Source organism: Nanorana parkeri, unplaced genomic scaffold, assembly GCF_000935625.1.
Source record: "Nanorana parkeri isolate BGI_ZX_2015 unplaced genomic scaffold, ASM93562v1 scaffold2905, whole genome shotgun sequence".
Taxonomy (NCBI): domain Eukaryota; kingdom Metazoa; phylum Chordata; class Amphibia; order Anura; family Dicroglossidae; genus Nanorana; species Nanorana parkeri.
The window spans coordinates 39377-67212 of record NW_017309173.1 but is presented as its reverse complement, the minus strand read 5'-3'; the positions used below and the strand labels follow the sequence as shown (position 1 = coordinate 67212).

The window sequence follows — 27836 nt, the reverse complement described above, 5'->3', positions numbered from 1 at the left end:
CGCTTTCCCTGCCACAGACACATATGGCGGAACAAAAATGTTTCCAGCCTGCCACGTCAGTATGCCTTATGTTGGTGGCATTTACCGTTCTGCTTTAGCGACCATGAACATGTATTAGAACGGTTCCCCTGACTATCCCCTTTTTAAATTAATAGCTGTCACACACTGGCATCTGCAGCATCTCTGCCCTCCAGACAGGGATCTGTTTCTCCATGGATCCCCGCTGCTCTCCGTCGCTTCTATGGGATGAGGCAGCAGGTATCCGAGGAGAAATGACCGGCCGTGGGGGGGGTTAGTGGAGGAGGGAGCTGCTCGATCACGGTGATCGAGCAGCATGAGACGCTGTCATCCTGCTAGTTTCAGGATGACAGCGGCTCTGTGTGTGGCCGAGCGGAGGATCGGTAAATATCTGTGATATTTAACGATCCTTTGTGTGCAGAGCAAACACTCGAGCGATAATCTTATCACCTCAATGTTTGTAAATAACTGGGGACACACAGTACTGTGTCCCCAGTTATGAATGAACAAGAAGTGCTTCTCCCCATTCAGAACCTGTTGATAGTAAAATATATATATATATTTTTTTTAATTTTTTTTTAAAGATGCTTTTTATTGAGTTTTCCAAGTGTCAGAGACACAACAAAATAACAAACAAACAATTTTCATACATACAGCACTCGGGTCAACATAACCCAGACAATTATGCAGTATCTACATCCTCTTCACAGATCAGAAAAACATAAGATTACAAGGCTACACAAGTATTTGGTTACAAGATTCAATACGTGGTAGTCCAACACAGAGTATGTACATAGGGAGTTGGACTCAGCCACATGTTGTCAATACGGTACAAAATACATCAGGGCTTCAGAGGACTAGTAATGAGGTCTGTAGGCTAAAGAATGAGAGTGTATTCAGTATGTCACCCCATCTCTACAGATGTGCTAGAGGACAGCCATAGATCCCAGATACGCCCAAAACGTGCCGGGTTGCCCCTCTGCTCGTACGTGAGTTTGTAGACGGGCAATGCCTGATCAACTAGTCTTTTCCACCCGCTCAGGGAGGGAGCAGTCGGGCTACCCCAGACCAGGAGGATGGTCTTCCTGGCATAGAATAAAAGGAGGCGGAGGAGTGTCTGAGTTCTTGAGGCCAATGTCAGTTCCCCAAATAGACCCAAGAGGCAGAACGCGGGGTTACAAATATTAGGGAAGCCGAGGCCGGTTTCCATGAAGGAAGTGACCTCCGACCAAAAGGCTCTGATGATAGGGCATGACCAAAAACAGTGCAGGAAGTCGGCCTCCCGCACGCATCGCTTGAAACAACGCGAGGTCGGGCGGAGGCCTAGTCTATGTAGAAGGTCCCGCAGTATATCAGAGGGCTGTTTCCATGCTAAGCACAAAAATGGGGTAGTCGCTTTTTTTTACATCATAACATTCTTATAGTTTTAAACCTTGTCATTACTGTATGGACTATGTTTCAATCTTTCCAGCATTTCTCTATTTACGTAGCTCTATGGCTTGCGGATAACCTTTTATCTTGAAGCGTTTTAACTTTTATTTAATACATACATAACTTAGCAAGAATAAAGAAAGGAAAGTGTATACGAGCTTCTTCCAGGATGACAATCTAAATGTACATCATGAACCAGGTCTCCATCCAAGCCTTTGTCCTCCGCATCCCTCCCCTCCTGAGTAGTCCCTAACTGAATCCATACCTCTGTCTCCAATCAGCCACTTCCTCTCCTTCAGTCTGTGTTCACTTCGTAGGCATGCCACGCTTTCCATACCTCCTCATGTGTCCCAATTGTATTGTTCAGCCTAGCTGTTAAATACTCCATCACCTGGACGTCCTTGATTCTAGCAAATAGTTCTAGTCTAGAAGGTGGGTAATTCCGTTTCCATTGTAGTGGAATAAGACAGCGAGCTGCTGTGAGGATATGCATGACTAGCTTTCTATCAATCCTAGAGAGTCCAGGGAAGGGCAAGCCTAGTAAGTAGTGTATGGGGTGGTTGGAAAGCGTTCGCCCCACCAACTGCTCCAGGGTATGTTTGACCTCCCCCCAATAGGGCAGTAGTTTCGGGCAAGCCCAGAATATATGGAATAAGGTGCTTCTGGCACCATTGCCTCTCCAACAGTTCGGGGAGAGCTTTGGGTTAAGCGTATGGAGAAAGTCTGGTGTATGATACCAATGGTACATTATTTTGTACTGGTTTTCTCTATAAATCGAGCAAATTGATGACTTTGCTTCCATTCTCCATTAGCTTTCCCATTGTTTGGGTGAGATCGTAGTTTCCAGGGCACCTTCCCACTTCCGCATATAGGGCAAGTCAACCGTGCCCGCTACTGGGTCTTCGTTTAAAATGCTGTAGAGAAAGGAAATCATGCCCCTGGAGGAGTGGGGTGCCAAACATTGTGTTTCAAATGGTGTGCGGAAGGGCAAGATCAAGTTTTTTGAGATTGGGCAAAGTGTTTAATTTGCAAATACGAGTAAATAGCTCTGGTAGGGAGGTTATGCTTCTCTTTAAGTTGTTAAAATGACTGTAGCCTGTTAGTAACTCTGTCCAGTAGGTCTCTGAGGTGGAACATGCCTCTGGGTTGCCACATCTCTACCCACTCCCTAGAGATGCCTGACTGTAGCCTAGGATTCAGCAGAAAGGAAGTCAATGATGATCCAGCCGTCGCCAGAACTCTAGTAATTTTAACCTTATTCCATATTTCTAGCGTAAGCCTTGTGGAGGAGAGCAGAATATCCCTGGATACTTGCACCGGGTTGGACCATAAAAGTGCATTGGGGTGAATTGGCGATAGCTACAAACCCTCTATCCTTGCCCAGCCCGTGGGGGGGATCAAACCTTGAGAGCGTCGGGACTACTCTTAATTGGGCTGCCTGATAATAGTGGAAAAAAATGTGGCAGTGCCTGACCCCCCCCCCCCGTGGGGGGGGGGCGGTTGTCATCTTAATTGAAGTTAATCTTCCTGTAAATGACAGTCTCAATGACCTCCACCTCTGCAGTTGAAATCGTAATGACTGAAACAGTGGCTTATAATTGGCCGCATATAGGGAGTGTACATTATTTATAATAAAAATACCCAAATATTTAATTTTATCACTTTTCCAACTGGAAGGGAACAAGGTTTTGCAATGAGGTTAAGGTGGCGGGGGTTACATTAAGTGGGAGCCCTTCTGTTTTACCCAGGTTTAGTTTATATCCAGAGACCATGGAGTATCTATGGAGTTCTTCCTTTAAATATGACAGAGACTTTTGTGGGGATGTTATAGAGAGTATGACATCATCCGCAAATAAAGCCTGTTTAAATTGTTGTGATCCTATTGGTATTCCTGCAATATCAGGGGACTTGCGTAATGCGCGCTGCAAGGGGTTCAATGCAGAGAGCGTATAAAAGGGGGGACAGAGGGCACCCCTGTCTGGTACCATTGCGTATCTGGAAGGGTATAGCGGTTGCTGTGCGCAATTTTATGGACGCTGACGGAGTGGAATATAGAGCTTGAACTGCTCGGGCAAAGGGGCTTCTAATCCCTATGTGTGACAAAGTTGCGTGTAGGAATGGCCAACTGAGTCTATCAAAAGCTTTTTCGGCGTCTAGACTAATTAACACTGCCTCCAAGCTTTTCTTTGTTGATGATATCTACCAGGTCTACTAATCTGCGGGTATTATCCCCTGCTTGACGGTTTAGCACAAAGCCTACTTGGTCGTTATGAATAAGTGCCGGTAGCAGCCGAGCTAAGCGGTTCGCTAAGGTTTTCGTAAAAATCTTAGTCCGAGTTGAGGAGAGCAATGGGTCTATAGTTCGTACATAGTTTACGATCTTTGTCTGGCTTGGGAAACACTGTTATGTGGGATGACAAAAACGACGATGGTATTGCCTCTCCATGAAGAAAACCGTTAAACGTATCCGCCATATGTGAGAGAAGGGCATCTGTGAACGTCTTATAGTATGAGTATGAGAAACCGTCTGGGCCTGGTGATTTCCCTGTAGGGAGGGCTCGAATAATATTTTGAAGTTCTTCTGGAGTAATGTCCGCATTTAAGGCACCCAATGCCTCGTTTGTAAGTTCCGGCGTATCCCACTCCGCCAGGTAATTCTGTACATGGGATGTCAGTTGATGTAAAAGCTGGGCCCGTTAAATTATAGAGATCGTTATAGTATTCTCTAAATACTCTAGCGATTACATCTGGGTGGTATTGTAAGGTGCCGCCCGCGTCTCTAATTGCCGTCAGCCCCCTGCTACTGGCCTCTTCACGCAGCCTACGGGCCAACAGGGTATGTGGCTTGTCTCCCCTTTCATAATACCTCTGCCTCAAATATGTCATAGACATCTCCACCTTATGGGTCATTAGGTGACGTAACCGAGTTCTAGTCTTGATCAGTGCACGGAGGAGATTTTTGGAAGGTGCCAATGCTAAGCGTTCTAATTGTACTAGATGGCCTGCCTATCTTTTTTAAGTTTAGACGCTAATGCAATGCAATGGCCCCTAATCGTGGCCTTATGGGCCTCCCATAGCGTCGATGTTTGTGAGACCGTGCCCTACAGCTGTCTCTTTTAAACATGAGATTAGGCATTCCTGCTGCAGAAAAACGCAAGTTCCTGACGCAGGAATCCCTAATTGCACCTAAACTTACAGATATGAATAGGGACTTATTGTGTGTGTATTGGGGTCCGTAGTACCATATCGGATATAGTTAAATTTTATTTTGATGTATGAAATTTGGCAAACGGCCCCCATGGGAGAATCGGCGGTTACCATCATTAAAGAGCCTCAAATAACTGGTCACGGAGTACGTGGCCAGTCATTTAGGCACTTTGTGGCGGGACGTACAGTGTACGTCTCCTGTCACGAAGGGGTTAAGTGAACTTCAGGGCCCATTCACACCATGTCCGCATCACCACCAGGCCAGATTGTTTCCGGACCCAAAATGCATCCTAATGTATCACTATGCTATTTCTGGCATCTGTTCACACCAAAGCAGTCCATTCCAGACCAGAAAAATACTGCTTCTCCTTTTTTTTTGTCTGGTCTGGAACGCATAACACCGCATCAGAAATGCATACAAACGCACTGGAACGCACCTGTAAGACCATTTTAAGCACAAAATAATAATTTCCAAATGCGGGAAAGACTTAATGCACTGCGTTGTAGATCTGGTCTGAAAAATGGTGTAAACCTGCCCTCACTTTTTTTCTTTTGCTTGCATGTTAGAGCATGGAAGCATAAAGATGCAAATCCCAGAGAAAGGGAAATCCTGGGTGAGGTTACTTTGTCTTCAAGGCTTTACTTCATTGGCAGATATGAACAGCCTCTTTAAGATTTTATGAGACTCTATGGCCAATTTTGGGTATTATCGTTTTTTGAGGTTTCGCGCGCGCACGCAATTTTAAGGCTTGACATGTTTTTTTTTTTTATACAACTTTTTATTGTTTTACATATTAAGGCACATCGGTGCACGCTATTTGTGTCCCATGAGGACACCAGGCATAGCAATGCATACAATAATACAGTCCGTCTGGGCCCGGTGTTTTCCCATTAGGAAATGAGCATATGGCTGCGAGCACTTCAGCTTCAGTTACAGGCTTCGTCAGAAATGTTCTCTGCCCATCCGTCAACCATCCTAGGGCTACTGAGTCCAGTAGAGATCCCAAGTCCGGGGACTGGGCCTCCACCGGCAGCGTGGATGAGTAAAGGGTGGTGTAATACTGCCTGAATACCTCCAGGATAGCATCCGGGGCTGTGACAGATATATTTGGGTCTGGGCGAATCTCAGCCACCACCGTTTGAGGCCGGGCCGCCTGAGATAACATTGCCAGCAGACGCCCATTCTTATCCCCAGTTTCAAAAAAGTTTTGTTTTCGGTTATAGAGATCCGTGCGCGTTAGATCCGCAAGGTGCAGGCTAAGCTTGCGTCTAGCTGACATAGAAATGGTGAGAGTGGGCAACCCTGACGTGTGCCGTTATGGACTCGGATAGGGTTTGAGAGGATACCATTGACTATGATCCGTGCCGAGGGCTTATCATATAGGGCCGCGATTTTAGCAAGTAATGTTCTGGGGAGGCCAATCTGGGTAAGGGCCTCGAAGAGGAAGGGCCAGCTTAGGCGATCAAAGGCTTTTATGCATCAATAGATAATAGGCAAAGGGGAATGTTCTGTTTCTTTGCCCAGGACATAAGTGTTAGGGATTTTATGGTGTTGTCTCTAGCCTATCTATTGGGTACAAAGCCCACCTGATCCAGGTGTATCAGGGAAGGGATAGCTGATTTGAGTCGGTTGGCTATAATTTTTGCGTAGATTTTTAAGTCAATATTGATGAGGGAAATCGGTCTAATAACTGCCGCAATTCGATGGGTATTTATGTTCTTTTGGAATTACAGTAATGTGGGCCTCTTGAGATTGAGGGGTGAAGGGGCAGGAATCGGATATTGCGTTAAAAGTGGATAACAAAATAGGTGATAGAGAGTCTTGGAGTTGAGTATAGAAAAGCGACGTATAACCGTCCGGGCCCGGGCTTTTACCTGAGGGTAGGGAGTCAATGGTCCCAGTGATTTCCAGTAAGGTGAAGGGTTCAGAGAGAGAGGCAATAGAAGATTCCGATAAAGTAGGTAAGCCGGTAGAGGAAATATATGCGCTGATGTCTTCAAGTGATGGTCCAGAGGGGGAGGGGGAATCGGGTGCAATGTTGTATAAAGAGGAGTAGTAGTGGTGGAATGCTTTGGCTATTTGTACAGAGGTAGTGGCCCGACCTTGTAAAGGACAGGTGGTTTTAGGTATGAAGGTGCGTGCCTGTCTATACTTGACTGATCTAGCCAATAACCTTCCACACTTGTCCCCAAATTCATGAAAAGTGCGGAGAGTGGCATCCCGATATCGCACGTGGGAAAGGGATCTAATCCGCATGAGTTCGGAGCGAGTATACAACAGCTTCTGGAGGGTCACAGGATCGGGGTTAGATTTATGCTGTCGTTCCAGATCACGAATGTCCGACAGGAGAGACGTGATTTGTTGCGATTTTGCTTTTTTGTGACGAGCCCCATGCTTAAATAGGATGCCCCTCAACACATTTCAGAGCCTCCCACTTAAGAGGAGGAGAGGATGAATCCTGTGCGTGGACAAGTTGGAAGGAAGTTATACTGTTCTGAACATCAGAGAGCATGACAGGGTCACGTAATAGACTCTCGTTCAATCTCCAGGTGGGGAAACGTCTAGATGTGTCAGGCACGGATAGGGTAAAAAAAAGGGGGAAATGGTCTCACCATAATTTAGAGCCAATGTGAGACTGAGCGCCAACTAAGTAGCGAATGTGAGACGAAAAAATAATCAATACGGCTGTAAGTGCGGTGAACAGGTGAGTAAAAAGTGTAATCTTTTGTAGTTGGGTGTAGTGTTCTCCATAGGTCAACGAGCTGTAGTCGATGTAGGTGGAATTTAATCGAGTTGATGGCAGAAAAGGAAACATGCGTTTTAAGTGATGAGGAGTCCAAAGTGGGGTCAAAGACGAAGTTGAAGTTACCCCCCATATCAAAAAACCAGATGTGAAGGATTCTAAGTTAGTCAAAATGGGGAGGAGCGTCTGGATTTGTGACGAGTTTGGGAGGTATATATTAGCCAGGGTAAATACCTTACCATAGAGATAGCATCTGAGGAAAATGTAGCGCCCTAATTCGTCAACCAGTGTGTCCGTGACCTCCACTGGAAGTGAATTATGAAGGCCAATGGCCACTCCTCTGGTTTTACTGTCAGGGTTATTGCTGGTGTACCATGTACGGTAATATTTAGTGGGAAGGCGGGGAAGCGCGTCGGATTTAAAACGCGTTTCCTGGAGGAATAGAACTTGGGAATGTTGTTTATGAAGATGGTATAATAATTGGGATCTTTTGGTTGGGCTATTAAATCCCTGTACATTCAGGGAACAGGAGGTCAGTGACGCCATTGCGTTGGGAAGGGTAGGCAAGAACAAGAAGACAAGCGATACTGCATACTCCCAGACATGCTCCAGGAGGGGGACGAAGAGAAGAGAGAGGATAAGGGAAAAGAGGGTAAAGGCAAGAGAGCCATTAGTGGAAGAGAAGGGCAGAGAAAGAGAGCAGGTAGGGAGGAGAAAAAAAAAAGTAAACAATACAATCGTATTACAACTAACATAAGGGAGAAATCCCTAAACGTGTGCACCGCGAGTCCCAGAATCCAGGGATGGTTTACCCCCATATGATTGACGGTGAACAAATCCTATGGGGGTAAACATAGTTGAGTGTCCTCGTTGACCCGAGTTGTGTCGGATCACACCAGGACAGCGTGAGTGAGGAGGAGGAACCGATACACATAAAACCAAAAAGGATCTAACAAGCAATGTAGCCTACTATAACATATTGGAAATATGACGGTTGCAGTTACCAAAAACAATTTAAACCATATGGAGAATGACGTAAATTGTAGCGTGTAACCGTGTGTAAGAAAAATAAATGGGGAAAAAAAAGAGGGTTAGAGGGAAAAACCTGTGTCCATTGGAGGAGGGTCAGCGGGTCACCACGGAGTCCCCCGGGAAGGCATCTGGGGGACGGTAGTGAGGTACAACAACTGCAATGATAAAAACAAATCAAACCATACGGTGGATAACGTCAGGTGTATCCAGTAACAGATTGCCTGTGTCCAGAGGTAAAGGGCAGCGGGGCACCAAGGAGTCCAGTGGGGGATACTCGGCGCACAGTCTCGGTGGAGGCTGAAGTGTGTAGAAGGATGACCTAGGTCAAGGGACAGGTCGATGGCAGGAACATCAGGCAGCATCCGATAAGGCAACTGATGGGAGGTAGTATAAGAAGGCGGGCTACAATTCAGGGTATGGTCGCATGGAAGATCCAAGGATGTGGTGTAGTCACCTGTAGGCAAATCAAGGAGGAGATGAGGAAGGCGTGGGTCTGCGGCCTCCGTGGGGCCTTGGGGGCGACCGTTTCCCATTCCAGGGTGGGTGGTGAGAATGGCTGGAGGTGAAGACCTGGGTCCGGCCATTGACCCAGGGCGGGTGTCGTGATTCCCATGGCAGCACTAAAGCTTTCCACGTCTCACAGCGAGCGGAGAGTATGAAAGCGTCTGTTATGTTTAGCCGAGAGACTAAAAGGATATCCCCAACGGTAGTATATATTGGCTTCCTGCAGGACTTTGGTCAAGGGGCGTAGGGCCCTGCGCTTGGCTAGGGTGCGCTTGGAGAGGTCCGGGAACAGAGATATTTGGGCGCCATCGAAATCCAGGGACCCGGCAGATTGGGCTTTAGTCAGGATTTCAGATTTCAAGCCAAAGAAGTGTACTCTGCAGAGTACGTCCCGGGGCTGTGTTGTTGGGCCTCCGAAATCCTGGGGTGCGATGGACTCTATAAATTTCAATATGATCAGTCACTGGTTTATTTAGGATAGTGTTGAAAATCCCTATAACGTAGGCTAGAAGGTCGGAGTCACCCGTAGCTTCAGGTAGGCCGCGTATTGTGATGTTATTGCGGCGGCTACGGTCCTCCAGGTCATCCAGGGGAGTATAAAGGTCAGCAATGTGGGAATGTTGGGCAATGACCACCGAGCGGAGTTCCTCCACAGCAGAGGTAATGGGGGGGAGAGTGGATTCCATAACATCCAGGCGAGAGTGGAAGGACTGCAGGCCCTCACGAATCTCCCTCATGTCGGCCTGTGGGCGGACTCCAGTCTGGCAAAGAGGGCCTCAATGTCATTTTTAGTGGGCAATAGCTGGAGGCAACCTTTGAGAGCAGGGGGAAGCATATCCCCGTCTATGTCCTCATCTATGTCTGACCCAGGGGGGTCCCCGGGTGAGGATGTGTGAGCTGATGGCAAAGACCCCAGTGGCGATGAGGACGGAGCTCCACGAGCGGATCCGACAGCCATCTTGGATTCCTGTGTCGGGTCCGGAGGACGCTGGAAGAACGGCGGAATCCGCTGTGTGGCGGCAGAGCCCGAGGCTTTCGGTCTCGTGCCGGTTCTGCGGGGTGTGTTGCGGCCCATCAGGTGTCAGTTTGGCGGCGTGTATCGGTTCGGGGAGATGAATCTCGGGTCGGCTGCGGGAGCTCTCAGTAGACGCGTCTACACGGGTCCATCGGCAAGCCACGCCCCTCAAAGTCCCTTGATTTAATGGAGTACTGTCATTCCAGTATAAGCGCTTTTGGCCACATTCTGAGCCTTATGAAGGGCACCCTGTGCGGCCCCGAAAGCACTTGTACTAGAATGACAGTACTCCCTTAACCTTTTCCCTGTCAAGGACGTACGGCATACGGAGGAACAAAAGGTGTTCCCGGCTGGCCAGGTCAAATTAATATGACTGCTATTAGCAATAATACCGGGCACCTGGAGCCGCTCCAGGGATGAGAGACTACATGAATCCCCGCTGTTGTCCCCTGCTTGTAGGGTCTGTGGCAGCGGGAATCCGTAGTAAAATCACCGGCGGGGGAACGAGCGCAATTCAGGATGGCAGAGAGGCATATTGATCGGAGCCGCTGTCATCCTGTCAGTTTCTGGATGACAGCGGCTCTGTAACGTGGCCGAGCGGGGGATCGATAAATATCATTGATATCAATCCTCCTGTGCAGAGCAAACACCGGAGCGATCGTCTGATCACTCCGGTGTTTGTAAATAACTGGGGGCACATAGTACTATGTGTCCCCGGTTATGAATGAACAGGCTGTGATTTACATCACTTCCTGTTCATTCATAAATTTATGAATGGGGAGTAGCACTCACTACAGAGGCTTCTCCCCATTCATAAACTGATCATAGTAAAAATGTTTACTGTCATCAGTTGCTGAATGAATGGGAAGCCTCTGTACTGAGTGCTTCCCATTCATTGAGTGCTGAGGCTGCGGAAAAAGAAATTGAGGAGTCTGTGTCCTCAATTTCTTTTTCTATTTCAAAAGGGAAATGTCAGGGGTCAGGGGTTCAGACCCCAGATATTTCATCGTAGCCCCCTCCAACAGTAAAAAATTATAATGAAAAAATAAGTAAAAAATGGTTTAAAAAAATTAAAATGTAAAAATAAATGTAAAAAATGTAAATTATTAAAAAATGTGAAAAAAAAAAGCACAATCCCTCCCTCCCCCCACACACATAACATACACGTGCACTATATTGTGGTGTACGCCATGCACATGTGCTGCAGTGCGTTGTTAAAACGCATCGCAGTGCATTATTTTTTTTAATGTTTTTCTTTTAAAAAACATTAACTGCGGCAGCGCATGGCAAAGCTTTGTAACGCATTGCCATGCGTTGTGATACCTTGTGTTGCAATTAAATATACACCTGTATCATTTTATCACAACACCAACACAGCGTAAAAACTATTTTTAACGGAGGCGCATGCGCGCGCAGGTCGATGACGGGTGGTAAGTGAGACAGCTCCGCAACTCCTCCGGACAAAACCCACATCAGCACGGAGCATATAGCTCCTAAATAGCCGAAACTCACTCACCCTATCTTCGGAGGGACACCCGGTGCCCGCTATGTCGCAATCTAGATCCAAGAGCCAGCTAAAAGGTGAGGCCTTAGCTCGCGCCTCGGCCAAAATGGCGCCAGCTCCCACCACACGTACGGCACACTCACAGGCTGCATCGGCCTCTAGCAGTGATATGGATGATGAGGACCTAGCTACCCCACGCCAGCAAAAGCGCTCTCAATCTGTACTTTTACAGAAGTTCGATACTATGCTGCAGAAAGCGCTGCACACTCAATCCAAGCAGATCACTGATCGGCTCTTAAAAGAGATCCGCGAAATTGGACATCGCACGGCGGCCCTTGAGGACAGATGTGACGAACTCAACACTGACCTGACAGATCAGGCGAAAGAGCTAGAATCTCTCAGAGATGAAAAGACCCTATTATCCAAACTGGAGGATATGGAGAACAGGTCCCGCCGCTCGAACCTGCGAATTCGCGGCCTACCAGAACATGTCACAGACCTGTTTTCCACAGCACTAGCTCTCTTCCAGGAACTGGCACCAGAACTACCGGCGGAACGCCTAGAAATGGATAGGGTCCATCACACACTGACCCGCAAGAAACCAGACGAACCACCCCGTGATTTACTGGTTAAGCTTCACTATTATCGTACCAAGGAAACGCTCCTTACAGCTGCCAGACACAAGGCCTCTCAGGCTCCACTGATCTTCCAGGGCCACCAGTACCAGCTTTTTAGCGACCTGGCCCCATCCACCATCGCCAAGCGGAGAGAATTGAAACCATACCTTGAGATACTAACCAAACACCAGATACCATACAAATGGGGGTACCCTTTTCGCCTCTTCTTTGCATATGGAGGAAGACAACACTCTTGCACCACCTTGGAGGAAACTCAGGCCAAGATGTCTGCCCTAGGCCTACAAGACCCCCGTTCCACTGCACAAGGCCCGTCCACCTCTCCGGCCGTCTCTACTAAGCGCAATCACAGAGGTTCTGACCACAACCATTCGGGGGAGTCCCGAGGTCCAGCGACAAAGATGACACCCAGACAAGGCTCATCAGACTGATTACTTTTGGTCCTATTTCAGGTATTCATTCACGCTGGCCCCCAGCAACTGAACCTTCCGTTACGTTTTACAGAAGCCTCACCTGTTCCATGCAGGATTTTTTTTCTTTACCTGCGGTCCCCGGAGGCAGAAGGGACTAATCCCTAGTGTTTCTGCTCCCATTTCTTCTTTAGCGTTTTTATCGCTACCTGTGATGCGGATGCCCTTACAGTAGCTACTGTACCAGTATGTGTTATGGGTATCACCCTTTATTTAGTGGCATGAAGTTACCTGCCAATGTTATCCGCACAGTTTGTCACTTCAGAAAACACAGGAGCCCTTGAAGCGCTACCTGTGTCGCTAGTTTGTTGAGGGGGGAGCTGCGGGTGCTCAGACTTGGAGATCTCACAAGGTGAACGGACTCTGATAACCTCTTGGGGTCTCCCCTGCCCTCATCACTGCTAGCCCAACGGGAGTGGAATAAGCCTCCTGAGCTCTTACCACCTCACCCCTACTCCACTTACTACTTCTGACCCCCACGGTCAGCGACCGCGGAGACACAACAGGGGCCCCCCTATGACTTGATTTGATCCTTGAGTCTGAGCACCTGTCTCCATCCCTGCGCATTTTAAAGTGTGATTTGTTGCATTTGTTGTACTGTTTCTTAAGCTCTGACTGCATAATTAACCTACCTTTACTCAGTTCTGTTATCTATGCACCCAGTTGTGAACATTAGAGTTCTTAGATCCTTTTCTCTGTGATGTTTTCGGTATATTGACGAATAAGGTTGTCCGGGGGAGTTAGTCAATCTGCTCCCTCGACCTTGGGTAGATAGAGATCATATGGATCCCTCTACCCAACGTTCTACCATTGACGCGGATTTTATCCGCCTGCAGTACTTACTGCAAATTGTTTTTTTTGTTTTTGTTATAACCCTGTACCTCTTATCCCCTTCCCCTTTCTTTCTCACTATTCCCTCTTCCCCTCTGCCTCTCCTCTCCCCTTCCTTATTGGGCAATGGGGAGGATCAAGCACATAACCTAAACTGTGGCCTCCCATCAATCCTCATTAGACTTATATGGAGCTCCCCCAAGACACTATCATTACCCTCCAAATTTTGAGCCTTAATGTCCAGGGCCTCAATTCCCCCAATAAACGCACTCGTGCATTCCGTTTCTTCCGCTCCTCTCATGCTGACATAATATGCCTACAAGAGACACACTTCTCCAAGGCATCATGTCCTAAATATTTTAGTGCCTAGTTCCCAACCGTTTACATGGCCAATGACAGTTGTAAGAGGAAAGGGGTGCTGATCGGATTTCGCCGCTCAGCCAACTTCATATGCCACTCCGTAGTTCGGGACCCCGGTGGTAGATATTTAATACTTACTGGACTCCTACACGACTCCGAAGTCACCCTAGTTTCTTACTATGCCCCAAATACAGACCAAATCCCATTTTTCACAGATCTATTGGGTAAAGTCCTAGCCAGCAGCACAGGCTCAGTCATCATGTGCGGGGACTCAAATTTAGTCCTCCTCCCCCATAAAGATAGATCCAAAGATTCTCCAACATACTTGACTTCAGCGAAAAGCCTTTCGCAACCTACTTTCTAACCAAGCACTCATTGACTGCTGGAGAGAGGTGAACCCTCACAAAGAGGATTACACACACTACTCTCACCCACATGATGTCTTCTCAAGAATAGACCACATATTCCTCTCTCATTCATTAGTGCCCTCCATCATGCAGTCGAGACGTCTCCCTGTTCCGTGGTCTGACCACTCCGCAGTTACCCTGCTCCTCAAGTATTTCACCTCCAAATAAACCTTTCCAGTGGACTTTGAATGATTCCTTAATATCTGACCCCGTAATTAAGAGTACCATAGAGTCCTGCCTATCTGACTATGTGACCCACAACCGTACTCCAGACATCTCCCCAACATTACTCTGGGAAGCGCACAAGCCAGTACTTAGGGGTAAACTCATCCAGCTAGCATCCCACGTAAAAAAGGAAAGACTTAAACGTCTTGAGTCTTTGGAACAAGACTACTACTCTTGTGCCAGGATCTTCACCCAATCACCTACACCCCCCAACAAATCAAGACTTGAAGCAGCCAGACAGGCTCTCAACCTCCTATTGACAGAACACGCGGCCAAACAATTACACCGTACAGCACACACATTCTATTTGAAGGGTAATAAAGCAGACACCCTTTTAGCTAACAGACTACGCTCCCTTGACCCGTCCTTTAAACCCTTCAGGCTCCGCACCCCCTTAGGCACCCATACTAGTAATCCAATCACCATTCTTGATCTTTTCCATAAACACCTCTCCTCTTTATACTCAACGCCCGACCAGACGCACACAATGGACACTGATCGCTTTTTGGATGGTATTACCCTCCCCTCCCTTTTGCCAGAACAAATAGCGGCCATAGAGGAGCCGATCACGGAACAAGAAGTCCTCTTCGCCATCACCTCACTTTCCAAAGGGAAGAGACCAGGTCCTGACGGATTCACAGTGGCCTATTACAATACCTTTTTAAAGACCAACTTACACCCCTTCTAGCCGCCTCCTTTAACGGCATTCGATCAGGTGCCACCCTGAACCGGGACTCCCTCTCTGCAGCCATCTGCATGATACCCAAACCAAACACAGATCATTCCGAATGCTCCAACTTTAGACCCATATCTTTACTGAATGTGGATGTGAAGTTGCTTGCAAAGGTTCTAGCAAATAGATTGAATGTAATTATTGGACAATTGGTGACGCAGGATCAAGTCGGCTTTATACCCAGCAGACAAGCCGGTGACAATGTTCGCCGTCTTACCCTGCTCACACACATTGCCCAAACTCAACGTATCCCTTCCATGCTCTTGTCTTTCGATATCAAAAAGGCCTTTGATACGGTTTCATGGCCCTACCTCTTTACTATACTTAGACGCTGGGGTTTTGGCCCTCACTTCCTCACATGGATCAAATCACTATATAACAGACCCTCAGCGCATGTAAAGTATTCAGGCTATCGCTCACCAACATTTGATATACTGAGAGGCACTAGGCAAGGTTGCCCATTATCCCCGATACTTTTTTGCTCTAATTTTAGAGCCCCTAGCCAGTAAAATACGTTCCTCCCCTGACATCTCGGGCATAACCTATGCAGGAACCCCTCAAACTCTGCCTGTTCGCAGATGACGCCCTTCTTACCCTCACTAACCCCATTGTCTCCCTTCCTAACCTTAAGCGAATCCTCAATCAATTTGCCGCCATATCGGGACTATGCGTTAATGATTCAAAATCCAGTGCCCTTAACATATCGCTCCCGGAACAAGTAGTGACGAACCTGAAAGCAGACTTCCCATATCGCTGGTCTTCAGCTACGCTTCCCTACCTAGGTATTAATCTAACCTCATCATACAGTACTCTTTATAAGGCTAACTACCCACCCCTAATAACGAAGCTGATGAATTTACTTAAAACATGGTCCAAGTACCAACTGTCCTGGCTGGGCAGAATAGCGGCAATAAAGATGTCCTTATTGCCTACAATTTTATACTTATTCAGGGTTCTGCCAGTGGCGGTCCCTGCAGCAATACTGCACTCTCTGCTATCTAATGTTATGAAATTCATCTGGGGGGGTTAACGCCCAAGAGTCCCCCGTAGCACCATTTATGCACCCAAGACCCGGGGCGGCCTGGGAGTCCCTAATTTCTTAAAGTACTTTCAAGTGGCACAAATAGGACAGTGGTCCAAATACCATGCTACCACAGAAATCCCCCGCTGGGTCACGCTTGACGACTCATTCCACCCAACCACTTCAGTGGCTAATCTTCTCTGGCTTCAACCCAAATGTAGACCCTACCCACTGAACCCTATCACCGCCTTCTCAATACGCCTCTGAGATTCCTTGAACAAACGCATGAAACTAGCCTCACCGCAATTGCCTCTACCATCTTATCTACGTAACCCTAACTTTCCTCCGGCGCTCTCCAGCCCCTTAAGCTTTAAGATCTGGTCAGACAAAGGACTCACAAATATTGGGAAATTACTGACTCCCACGGGTGTGAAATCTTTCCCATATCTGCAGGAACACTATCACTTATCCTTTAAGGAGCTCTTTAGATACCTCCAAATTAAGAACTTTGCCCTCACACACGTGCGGCATCTACCCCCTGCAGGACCCCTTAGCCCCTTTGAGCGTATTTGCCAAAACGACCCTCACGCCCCTGGAAACATCTCTATACTATACAACGACCTGCTATCGCCTCCTAACCAACCTGCTCCTTCTTATACTTCCCTATGGGAACGTGATGTAGGTCTCCCCTGGGAGACATCATGTGGCAGCAGTCCTGGTTACACACAAAATCTAGCTCACGCTGCGTCAGCATGTTGGAGATTAATTACAAAGTATTAATGAGATGGTACATGGTACCTACGAGAATTGCCAAATTCCGACCACAAACCTCCTCACTATGTTTTAGGGGGTGCCCAGACCCAGGAACCTTCTATCACATATGGTGGCAATGTCCGAAAGTCGTGAAATTCTGGGACAAAGTGTTCCGCATGATTTCTTCTCTGTTTCAGCGGCGTCATGCCTAAAGACCCCACCTTTGCCCTCTTTAACTGTAAGCCAGCGGGTCTCCCGACTATCACCTATAAATTGTGCCTTCATATTCTGACGGCCGCAAAACGTGAAATAGCTAAATCCTGGTTGTCAAGCACGCTCAGCATCCATAATCTCAGAAGGCATGTTAACTGGATGATTGCACATGAGAAACGGACTGCACAAGTGGAAAACACCATGCGGAAATTTGAGAAAGTATGGTCCCCTTGGATCGAAAAATGTATGCCCACTGATGACCATCGTCGCCTCCTTACCTTGTGATAACGAGATCACCTCATACTGCCGCACCTACTTGTTCCTCACCGCACATAGCCCAACTCTCCCCTCCTTTCTCTTTTCCCCCACATCTCTATACTTTCCTGAGACCTCTCCCTTACACCCTCTGATGTACCAATGTTAACGGGAACGTCGGACCCGGAAAAGACTGGCCTCAGTGCCAACTAGAAGTATTATACCCCCCTTACATACCCTTGACATTGCAAAACCACCAGGCCTCCAGTACCATTACTTTTCGACTTTTCAAAGTAACCACATACAGTGTTCAACGAACCTACTTGAGCATACCCGTGCACATGTTAACAGGATCCACCTGGAGGCTGGTTGCTACAGCTGGTACCCACCTCTAAGGTCCGACATAGATGATTGTTATCACCCTGTACATTGGAATTTTATGTACTTGTTGTTATTTGCTATGTAACCCTGCTACATTTTATTTACAATAAAAATGTATTTGACAAAAAAATTTTTTTTAACATAAGTTGCTTATTTACAGTTTAGCGTACCTTCATTGTTTTACCTTTTCGCAAAAAGGCCCAATTTCAAATTTGCAAATATTTGTTGTTAATTAACTCAATACAGTTTTTTATCTTTTAGATTTAGTCAGAAAATATTTTTTTTTGTGCAGTGATACTGATTTTAGTGTGCTTTTATCAATTGAATTGTGTATTTTTATCGGTTTAATATTAATTTGAGAAACATTTGCGCAATTAGCACAGGGCCTACAAATTTTGTAGCACCATCCTTTTTTTCTACTGGGCCTGCGCTTTCAGAAAATATATGGTCTTTTACAAAATCAATGGGAAAAATTGCGTGGCCAGCTGAGTTGCAAAATGTTCCAGAGGGCTTGGCAGCGAAAGGTTTAATCAATGGACTTTTGTTGATTTCACTTAAATGGTGTGCTGGTGCCATCCTTTTGCAAACTTGTATATCTCCATGGCACCATCCGTGGTCACTTTGAGCACCCATTAAGATTTCAAGGATCATCCTATACCGGTAAGGAGTACAGCAAGACACCTTCATATTACTTCATGGTACACGAACAAAGATGGCTTTCCGCTCTGTAGTGACTGCATGTCACTGCATCACAAATGGATTTGGACCTGCGAAACACAATATTAGGTGGTGTGCAGAAGTATTGGCTGCTGATAGTTGTCAGAATATATCTCACTTGGGCATGCTGCCATGTACATTGTGTAATTAATGTAGTATTCGATGTTCCCTGGTTTTTATTTTTGTTAGATGGGCCATATAGTAATGATTGGCCTTGTTAAATGCCCGCCTTAGGCATGATTTACTGTAGCCCCGGGCCAGTAGATGGGTACATAGTTTTATTAGTCTCTGATAACAACAACAAAAATCAGATTCCTTAGAACAGATACTTTTTAATTCTAAGGTATTGACTGAATGGGATGATGTTCACTAGTGGCGTCGGGTGGGCACTTTTGGCATGAAGGATAGTGTTTCCTGCTGTAATTTTTCTGAATAGAGATGTAGTAATTTGTCATATCCTCTGATATGAAAATTGAAGTGTCCAAGAATGTAATGTTTTGCGGATGGCATTGCATTGTATATTTTAGGTTGTATCTATTGATTGATGTTTTGGCCATAAACATAAGTTGTGCATGTGACTCTGTCCAGATAAGTAGAATGTCATAACGAAACTATGGTAACACATGAGTCATATCTTCCTGAAAGTTGTCATTAGACATGATGTCTTTCCCAACCCCCAAAATACAAATTTGCATACTAGGGGGCACAGCAAGTGCCCATGGCAACCCCTTGAATTTGGTGATGTGTTTTTGAATGTTAAATGTTACATGCCAAAATGAGTTGGAGTAAATCTAAGACAAATTCATTGGTCTTGATGTGGAGGGACGTTCTTCAAGAAATTGCTTGATAACCTGGAGTCCTGTGTAGTGAGGTATTGAACTATATAATGCCTCCACATCAATGGCCACCAACCAACTTTGCAGGGACACTACCATTCCATCGAGGGTCTTCAGTAGCTCTATCGTGTCCTTAACATGGTAATAAAGTTACATGGGGGCGTGGCCTAACTGCCGACATGGACGGACGCTAATCCCACTGCTCCGGTCCCACGATTTTCTTACAGACATCCTGATTGCTCACTCCCAGCCGTTTTTTGCCTCCCAGCGCCTCCGATCCTCCCTCCACATCTTCTGGCCATGAAAATGGTTAAAATAGGGGATCAGAGAGATCCGGCGGAGAGGCTGGCAAGATTTCAGAGGTCCCAAGATGGCGGCGGTGATCATGCGGCCTCCCCCCCTCAGACCGGACGAAGCTTCCGGTCCCTAGCCGCACTGGATCAAGTAAGCAGGGCACACAGAAGGGGTCAGGGATGGCTCCGCATCAGGGAGCTGTGGTGCATGGCCCGCACACCCCCCCAGACACCCCCCGGGCCTGCTCTGCTCCCTCTCCTTCAGACAATCCTGCCATGCGGACCGACACTGCCGAGCCTACTGTTTTACAGCTAATGGAGGCAATCCAAGACTGTAAAACAACCCTTGCTTCACAAATTGAAGGGGTACATGTTGATCTCTCGTTTCTGAAACATGATGTACAGGGCCTGCGGGAAAGGGTTACCGAAACTGAGGTCAGAATTAACGCCTTAGAGGAGACTGTCTCTCCACTCACTAGAGATAACACTGTGCTGCAAAAGGAGCTTACAGCCTGCAAAGCCAAGTTGGATGATCTGGAGAATCGCTCTAGATGCAATAACCTCCGTTTTGTGGGATTCCCTGAAAAATCGAAGGTTCTATCTACTCCTGAATTGTCCCTGCAAGATTGGCTCTGTGAAGTTTTTCCTGATTTTGCCCCGTCTGCTGCGTTTGCTATTGAAAGAGCACACCGCACTCCTCCTTCTGCACCCCCTCCTGGATCATCGCCCAGACCACTGATTGCTAAGCTTCTCAGCTTTAGAGGTAAGGTTGCAGTGCTTCGGGCCTCTCGAGCTGCTGGGGAACTTTTCTACAATGGCGGTCTGGTTTTCATCTTTCCTGATTTTTCTGTGGAAGTGCAGCGCCAGAGGTCATCATTCCTGGAAATTAAAAGATGCCTCCGCCAGGAGTGTGTTTCCTACGCCATGATGTATCCTGCTAAACTGCGAGTGGCGTCTGGTGGTACAACTCATTTTTTCTCTACTCCTATCGAAGTCTCCAACTGGCTTGATGGTAAAGGTATCCCTCAACGCAGATGCTGCCGCAATGATGATCGTTGAACAGACTGAGTATAACTGACAGTTCTCCTTCACTTACCAGGTTCAGCACTGTGCGCCCTGCAGATTGCCTTAATTGCATGTCCTGCTTTTGTTACTAATGTATATGTCTTACTGGATTTCACAGTTCTATGTGGACGTACTCTGTCCCTCATTGGGTTGTCAATTTATCCTCACAGGGAGTGAGCGATTATTTTGCATCCTTCTGGTGAGGACCTGAGTTATTTGGGACGGGTCCTGATCAGACTGGTTGCGCCCCTGCCGAGTTGGCTTTGTTCTGACTTAGGGTATACTTTTGTTTAGGGCCTGGGCTTGTTAGGTTTGGGTTAACAAGTAAGGTGAGATGGGAATTGTAGTTCTCGTTTTTTTTATCCTTTGTCAACATGCACCGTTTTTAGCATGGATAAGTATTTCTCAACCTCTTCAGTCTCTGCACACTCATGTTTCCATCCTGGTGTTACTACTATTATGTCTCCTTCCTTATGGTGTATACATTTATTTCATGGAACGTCAGATAACTGAACTCCAAACTTAAGCGATCCCTGGTCTTTGATTTTCTGTATAGACATCGGCCGCATGTGGTGGGTCTTCAGGAAACTCATCTGATGGGATCGAAAGTAATGGCTCTAAAGAAACACTGGGTGACCAAATCCTTTAACGCCATATACTCTTCGTACTCTAGAGGTGTGTCCATTTTAATAGCGAAGTCCCTCGCTGCTGAGATCCTCCAGGTTAAGACGGACCCCCTCGGGAGATATGTCATTGTTCACATGACCATAGATGGAGTCCCTCTGACGCTGGCTTCTGTGTACCTTCCACCCCCCCCCCCCCCCCCCCCAGATACTGATCTTTTACACACCATTACTTTGGCGGCATTGGGTATGCCCGCGGCCCCCCTGCTACTGCTGGGAGACTTTAACTCCGTCCCTAACCTGGCGGAAGATAGAATGGGAGGCACGGGTCACCCATGTCCTAGTTTCTCTACTTGGATTAATAGCTTTGGGCTTATTGATCTCTAGCGATGGAAGTATCCGGATTGCAGTGTATACTCATGTCATTCTGCTACACACAGGACTCTCTCTAGAATAGACTTGGCGTTTGGTACTCCTACTGTACTTCCTTGGTTACATGCTATAGGCTACCTTCCGAGAGGTATTTCAGATCATGCTCCCTTGTCACTTAAACTCTGCTGGGGCAATTCCTTTTTGGCAACAAGGCGGGTAGACTTCTTGCATATTTTACGAGACCTGAATATAACCCTACTTCAATTCCCCGTATTGTCTCCTCGACAGGCCGTATTGCCACCGCCTCTCAGGACGTCATGGAGGCCTTCTTATCCTTCTATGGGGATCTGTACACCTCCAGAGCCACATACACGGATGAGAACTTAGACTCGTATCTCTCTCAGGTTTCCGCAAAACAAATGACAAACGCACTCAACAATTTGTCACCAGTGTGCCATGATAACTTTCTACTGTCTCTCAGGTTTCCGTCCCATGCCTGTCCCCGGAAGCTCGGGAGGAGCTAGACTCCCCCCTCACTATTGAGGACATAGAAACTGCGCTCTCCCAATTCCCTACCAAGAAAACCCCGGGCCTTGATGGGCTTCCGATGGAGTGGTACTCTTGTTTATAGACAGGAGTTGGGTCCGCACCTTCTGGAGGTTTACAATGAGGCATTTGAAGAGGGCATTCTCCCCCCATCAATGCGTGAGGCTCTTATAATTCTGATTTTGAAGCCCGGTAAGGACCCCACTAAATGTGACTCGTATCGGCATATCTCCCTGATCAATGTTGATGCCAAGATTCTAGCAAAAATACTAGCAATGCGTATTATTAAGCATATCTTGTCTTTGATCAACAGTGATCAGGCGGGTTTTATGCCGGGCCGCCCAACCAGAATGAATATTCGTAGATTATTTACAAACCTTCAATCCTCCCATCCCACAGTGGAGGGTAGGGCCTTGATATCTCTGGATACGCATAAGACGTTTGACAGTGTAGAATGGCCTTTGTTGAAGACGCTACACCTCTTTGGGTTCGGTCCTCGTATGATACATTGGGTTAGGATTCTCTACAACTCCCCACTGACTAGGTTAAGGGTCAATAAGGATATTTCCTCTCCCTTTAAAATATCTAGGGGGACTAGACAGGGTTGTCCTCTTTCACCCATCCTCTTTGCTTTAGCCATTAAGCCATTGGTGGCCATGATAAGGGATTCTGAGTCAATATGTGGCCTGAAGGTACACAACCTGGAGGAACGGGTTTCACTATATGCGGATGACACTCTGATTTACTTGTCTGATCCCAATTGACTCCTCACTTACTTCAATTGTTAGTCATATTTGGGAGCTACTCAGGCTTTAAAGTTAATTGGAGCAAGTCTGTGTTGTTCCCCTTAGATAACACGTTGAGGCATGTCCATCCCACATGTTCCCTAGCAGTGGCTCACGAATTTAACTATTTGGGTGTTAAGATACAGCTCCCGCTCTCCTCTTATCTTAAAAATAATTTAATGCCAGTGATTTGAGTCCCTTCAACTGAAACTGCACAAATGGAAGGACTTACCCTTGGACCTTCTGGGAAGAGTCAATATTATTAAGATGATCTTTTTACCTAAGCTGTTATATGTTATGATGTCTTCTCCATGTTGCATCCCACTGAAATATTTCCGTGAATTAGACTCCATCTGTACTACATTTTTGTGGCAGGGCCGTACTCCCCATGTGGCCCTGGAGGTGTTACAGCTTCCGCGTTCCCAGGCGGGTTTGGCCTTCCCTAATTTTCATGTGTACTATTTGGCCACCCAGTTGGTTATGATCCATGATTGGCTTCTCCCCCAGGTGGGCAACGCCTGCACGGCAACTGAAGTGGCCATACTCACCTCTTTTGAATTCCTCCAAAATGTAATCTACAGATGAGTCCCTGGTTCCCATTCAGGTACTGCCCTTATTTACGTGACTCTTCATATCCTGAAATATATCGTTAGATGGCTGTCTGTGGAAGCTTGGTCCCACTCTCCACACTCACCTCATTGGGGCAATCCTTCCTTCTCGGAACTGCAGCGCCTCCCATCGGCTGCCTTCTGGTCCTCAATGGGCGTTAAATTCCTCTCGCATATATTTAGGAACGGAGAAATGCTTACCTTTCCACAACTCAGGGAGGAGCTACAGCTCCCTCCCGCTGCTTTCTTAGCGTAGCTTTAATTATCACATGCAATTCGCGCCCAATTTGGGTCGACTTCGTTTCTCCCAATCCAGTCTCCTCTGGAAGAGATGCTACATAGAGATACTTCCATTAAACTGGTATCGACATATTATGCCGAACTTATGGCAACTAGGTCGTCCAGGTTTGAAAAACGCAAAGCAAAATGGCAGGCCCTTCTCCCAGATCTAGATGGGGACGATTGGAGTGATTTTGAAGACACATACATGTCTTCTGTAATCGCTTCTAGAGATAGAATTTTACAAGTGAAATTTTTTTTATCAGGTCTATTATACTCCATCCCTTCTACATACATTAGGTCTCCGCCCCACCCCGCTATGGTGTAAGCGCTGCGGTCAAAGGGCAGATTTTTTCCACTCCTTTTGGTCTTGTCCACATATCCGTTCGTACTGGTCAGAGATCATCGCTTTTATGGAGACTGGCTTGGGTTTCCCCAATATATGCAATCCCACTTTCTGTTTATTGGGTATTTTCGTTGAACTGATGTTGGATGCTAGGGCCTAGACCCTCATCCGGATACTTTTGTTCTACGCTAAGAAGGCCATCCTTTTGGTATGTGCTGGGCCCGCACCCCCTCCCTGGGTTGCTGGAAACAACTGGCCAATCAGTCCCTACCGCTGTATAAGCTTACATATGCACAGAGGGGTAGCCCAGACCGTTTTGAATTATCTGGGGCCCATGGCTCTCCTCTACTGCACAACAACGGATCCTGCATAAAGGTACTTCGTGCCCTAGTATAGGACCAGGAGGTCCAGGTTCCTCTAATGGCACCCCATATTCATTGTATAATGATGTGATGCCATGCATTTACTATGCCTGTATTAAGACTGTAAAGTATCTATGTATTGAGACTGTGAACTAATTATGCTACTGTTCTTTTTTTTTTTTTGTCAATGGGTATGTTACCCGTTTTTTTCCCTCTGTGTGGGAAATGTTTAACCTTTTGCTACCTTGATAAAATAATAAAAAGCATCTTTAAAAAAAAGTTAAATGGGACCTTAGGTAGTCATCGACCAGACAGCTAGCCAGCTCAGCCTGACAGCCGACCCCGAAACTATGGGTCTATCTATGGAAACCCAGAGCTTTTTGTGCATTTTGGGAAGTGCGTAAAAGGTTGAGTTGAAAGAGAAGGCGATGCTGTTTTTGCTCAGTTACTCATTAGGAAAGTGCCTTCTCCTACATATTTTTTTTTTGTGGTTAAAATGATTTAACCGCCTGCCGGTAAAAAAAAACTGCCGGCCGGGAGCCTTCTGGATGTAACAGGCCGTGTATATATGGCTTGTTAGCCCCACCCACTCGCGCACGGCAAGCTGGAAATGATTAAAATCTAAAAAGGGCAGCGATGCCTGTTTACATGCGATCCGCTGGATATAGAGCAGGCGGATTGCTTGTATGGGGTGCCAATCGGAGCGTCGAATCCCCCCGCTGTTCCCGGGCTCCGCTGTGCCCGGTGCGCTCTCTGCTGTCAGAATGCCAAAGTGATGTATATTACATCTTGTGTCACTCTCCAGCTTCAGAAGCTGGAGAGAAGCTGGTGGAGCAGATCTCTGCGTCATCAGCTTCTTTTATAGTTTACCAAAAAATTGGGTAAAAATAAATGTATTGTAACATAATGTAAAAAAACAAAACAAATTTCAGTAAATTATTTCAGTACAGCATTGCATGATGTAATAAATGTCAGTCAAAGTACCGCAGCTCTAAATACTGAAAAATGGTCTGGCCAGGAAGGGGGTGTCTTTCCTTTGGGGGGTGTGCAAGCCCAGGGGCTCCCGTTCTGACCCCTACTATTGCTTTTTTCTGTGCCCAGCTGTCCCCCTTCCTCCTTGTGTAGAGAGGGATCTGACCCCCATCCACCACTTAGGGGGTCCCCCCCCCTCAGGTGGGGTATATTGCACTGCTCTGGCTGCCCTGGTGCCCCCGTGATGCATTGCTGGGCTAGCGTGGGAGCTTACTATGTGGTCAGTTGGCTTGGGTGGAAGGGACATCAAATGAGGTGCTTCTGTCAGTAATATTGTTTCGTCAAGAAGTGCTGGTGACGCACTTCCAGCTAGATCGTCGGCTAGGTGGACTGAAGTTTGGATGATTGCGTCCCTCTGCTTGTAGGTCATGTTGGGGTATATTTATTGGCCATGAAGGGAGAGCAGCTCATGATGGCACAGGAGAGACCTGGCGTTCTCCACAAGCGCTAGGAGGGAGACTCTGCATGAGGGGGGTGGAAGGTAGCACGGGTGTATAGCTACGGCTTCACTAGGTGTCTGTGGGTTCTTCCCGGGTGATATAATATTACTTTTTCCAATACTGTTTTTTGTAGGCTATGTCAATGTGGTCATTAACCCCCAGGATGAAACCAGTGACTGTAAAAGTAAAGTGTTCCTCTTACTACTGAACATTTCCTCCATCTGCCTCAAAACCCGGGTATTAGCCTTCTATTGAAAGAATCCTCTGGCATGTTTAAAAGCTTCATAGACTCTCAAAGAGGAGATGGCGGTTACTGTCCAATCTTTCAAATCTTTGCGCAGGATTTCTCTGTCCCTAATTCTCCTGCTAGTAATTCAAGTGGTATGCCACTTATTGCAGCAGCCCTGACACAGGTTGTGGAGGAGCAGGGCACGGTGGAAGAACCTGACTTTAACTCTGATGTTTTGCACTTTTCCATTTCACCAAACTTTAAAATAATTTTATTTTGGCAGAGTGGAGGAATCCTGAGGAATCTTTTCTGCCTCAAAAGAAGGTTCCTCTTTTCAGATGAAGGTTCTAAGAGGTGGGATAAATGTCCCAGATTAGATGCCTCCTTGTCTAACGTCTCTAAAAGATTTGATTTGGGCAGGTTCACACCATTTTCTGGAACGCACTGTGCTGCGTTTTTGCCGCGTTTTTGACATGTTCACTTTTAGGTCTTGCTGGGGGACCTCTGCAAGACCTATAGATAGCCAGGAAAAGAGCAGCACAATGCTTGCACATAAGAGGCATGAACGTAACACAGTTGTTCTTTTCAGAGCTGCTCAAATGATCATAGCCAGGGACAACTTGGGCAGCAATGCCTCTCCAATTGTCCATCTTCCTATTCTTGTTCTTATATTGCCCATGCCTCGGATCATACAGCTCTGGACAAGCTTCCACAAGTTCTACAAAGAATTCGGTGTCCACTTCAGCCATCATGGTTCCTATTTTCACAAATCTCTCTCTCCACAGAAGAAGGAAGTTCAGGGGTGATGAGATCATCCAAACCAGCCAAAAAAAATGTTTTTTTTCCCTTTTGCGTTCCAGTGCTTTTTTGACACGTTGTGCACGTTCCAGACCAGACAAAATGTAACGCACAGTATTTTCTGGTCTGGAACTGACTGCAATCGTGTGAACTGAGACCAAGAAGGGCATAGGGATACATTAGGATGCATTTCGGGTCCGGAAACGGTCTGGTCTGGAGGTGGTGTGAATGGGCCCTGAGAACATGTCCACCCTGAGAGACCCCATGGACAGGAAAGCAGAGGCAAGTCTTAAAAAAAGCTTGGGAGGCAGGTGCAGCTAATTTCAGGCCTGCAAATTCATTCAATACGCCATTGGTTGAAGATGTTGTAAGAAATTCCAAGGCTCAAATAAAATAAATGTATCTATTTAATAATAATATATGATGGGTAGATTGGAAGAAATGATTAGCCAAAAGTATACATGTATGCACCCAGATGTGAACAGAATTGTAAATTGGGCTTCTCTTAGACTAGTGTAAATAAAAGTAATTAGTTCGTTAGTATGCTAATATGCCATACAGATCTCAACCTTTTAGTATATGTGAGGTGTTGCCTCTTTGAGATCAATGGGCATCTATGCTAAAATGTACAACTGGTTTTACACCAAGTAGTATTTTGGGAGTATCCATTGGCTTGGGAAATTAACACAAGATATTATGCATATATACTCTTCTCAGACAAGATGGAGCCAGCCAGGCCTTATAGACAATCTAGGTGCTATTAGAT

General features: G+C 46.6%; 1 protein-coding gene across 1 annotated transcript in view; it reads left to right on the top strand.

Annotated features, from left to right (window-relative positions):
- Positions 1 to 27836, top strand: part of LOC108802508 (GTP-binding protein 1-like) — a 63360-nt gene that overhangs the window by 4420 nt on the left and 31104 nt on the right. The window lies entirely within an intron of this gene.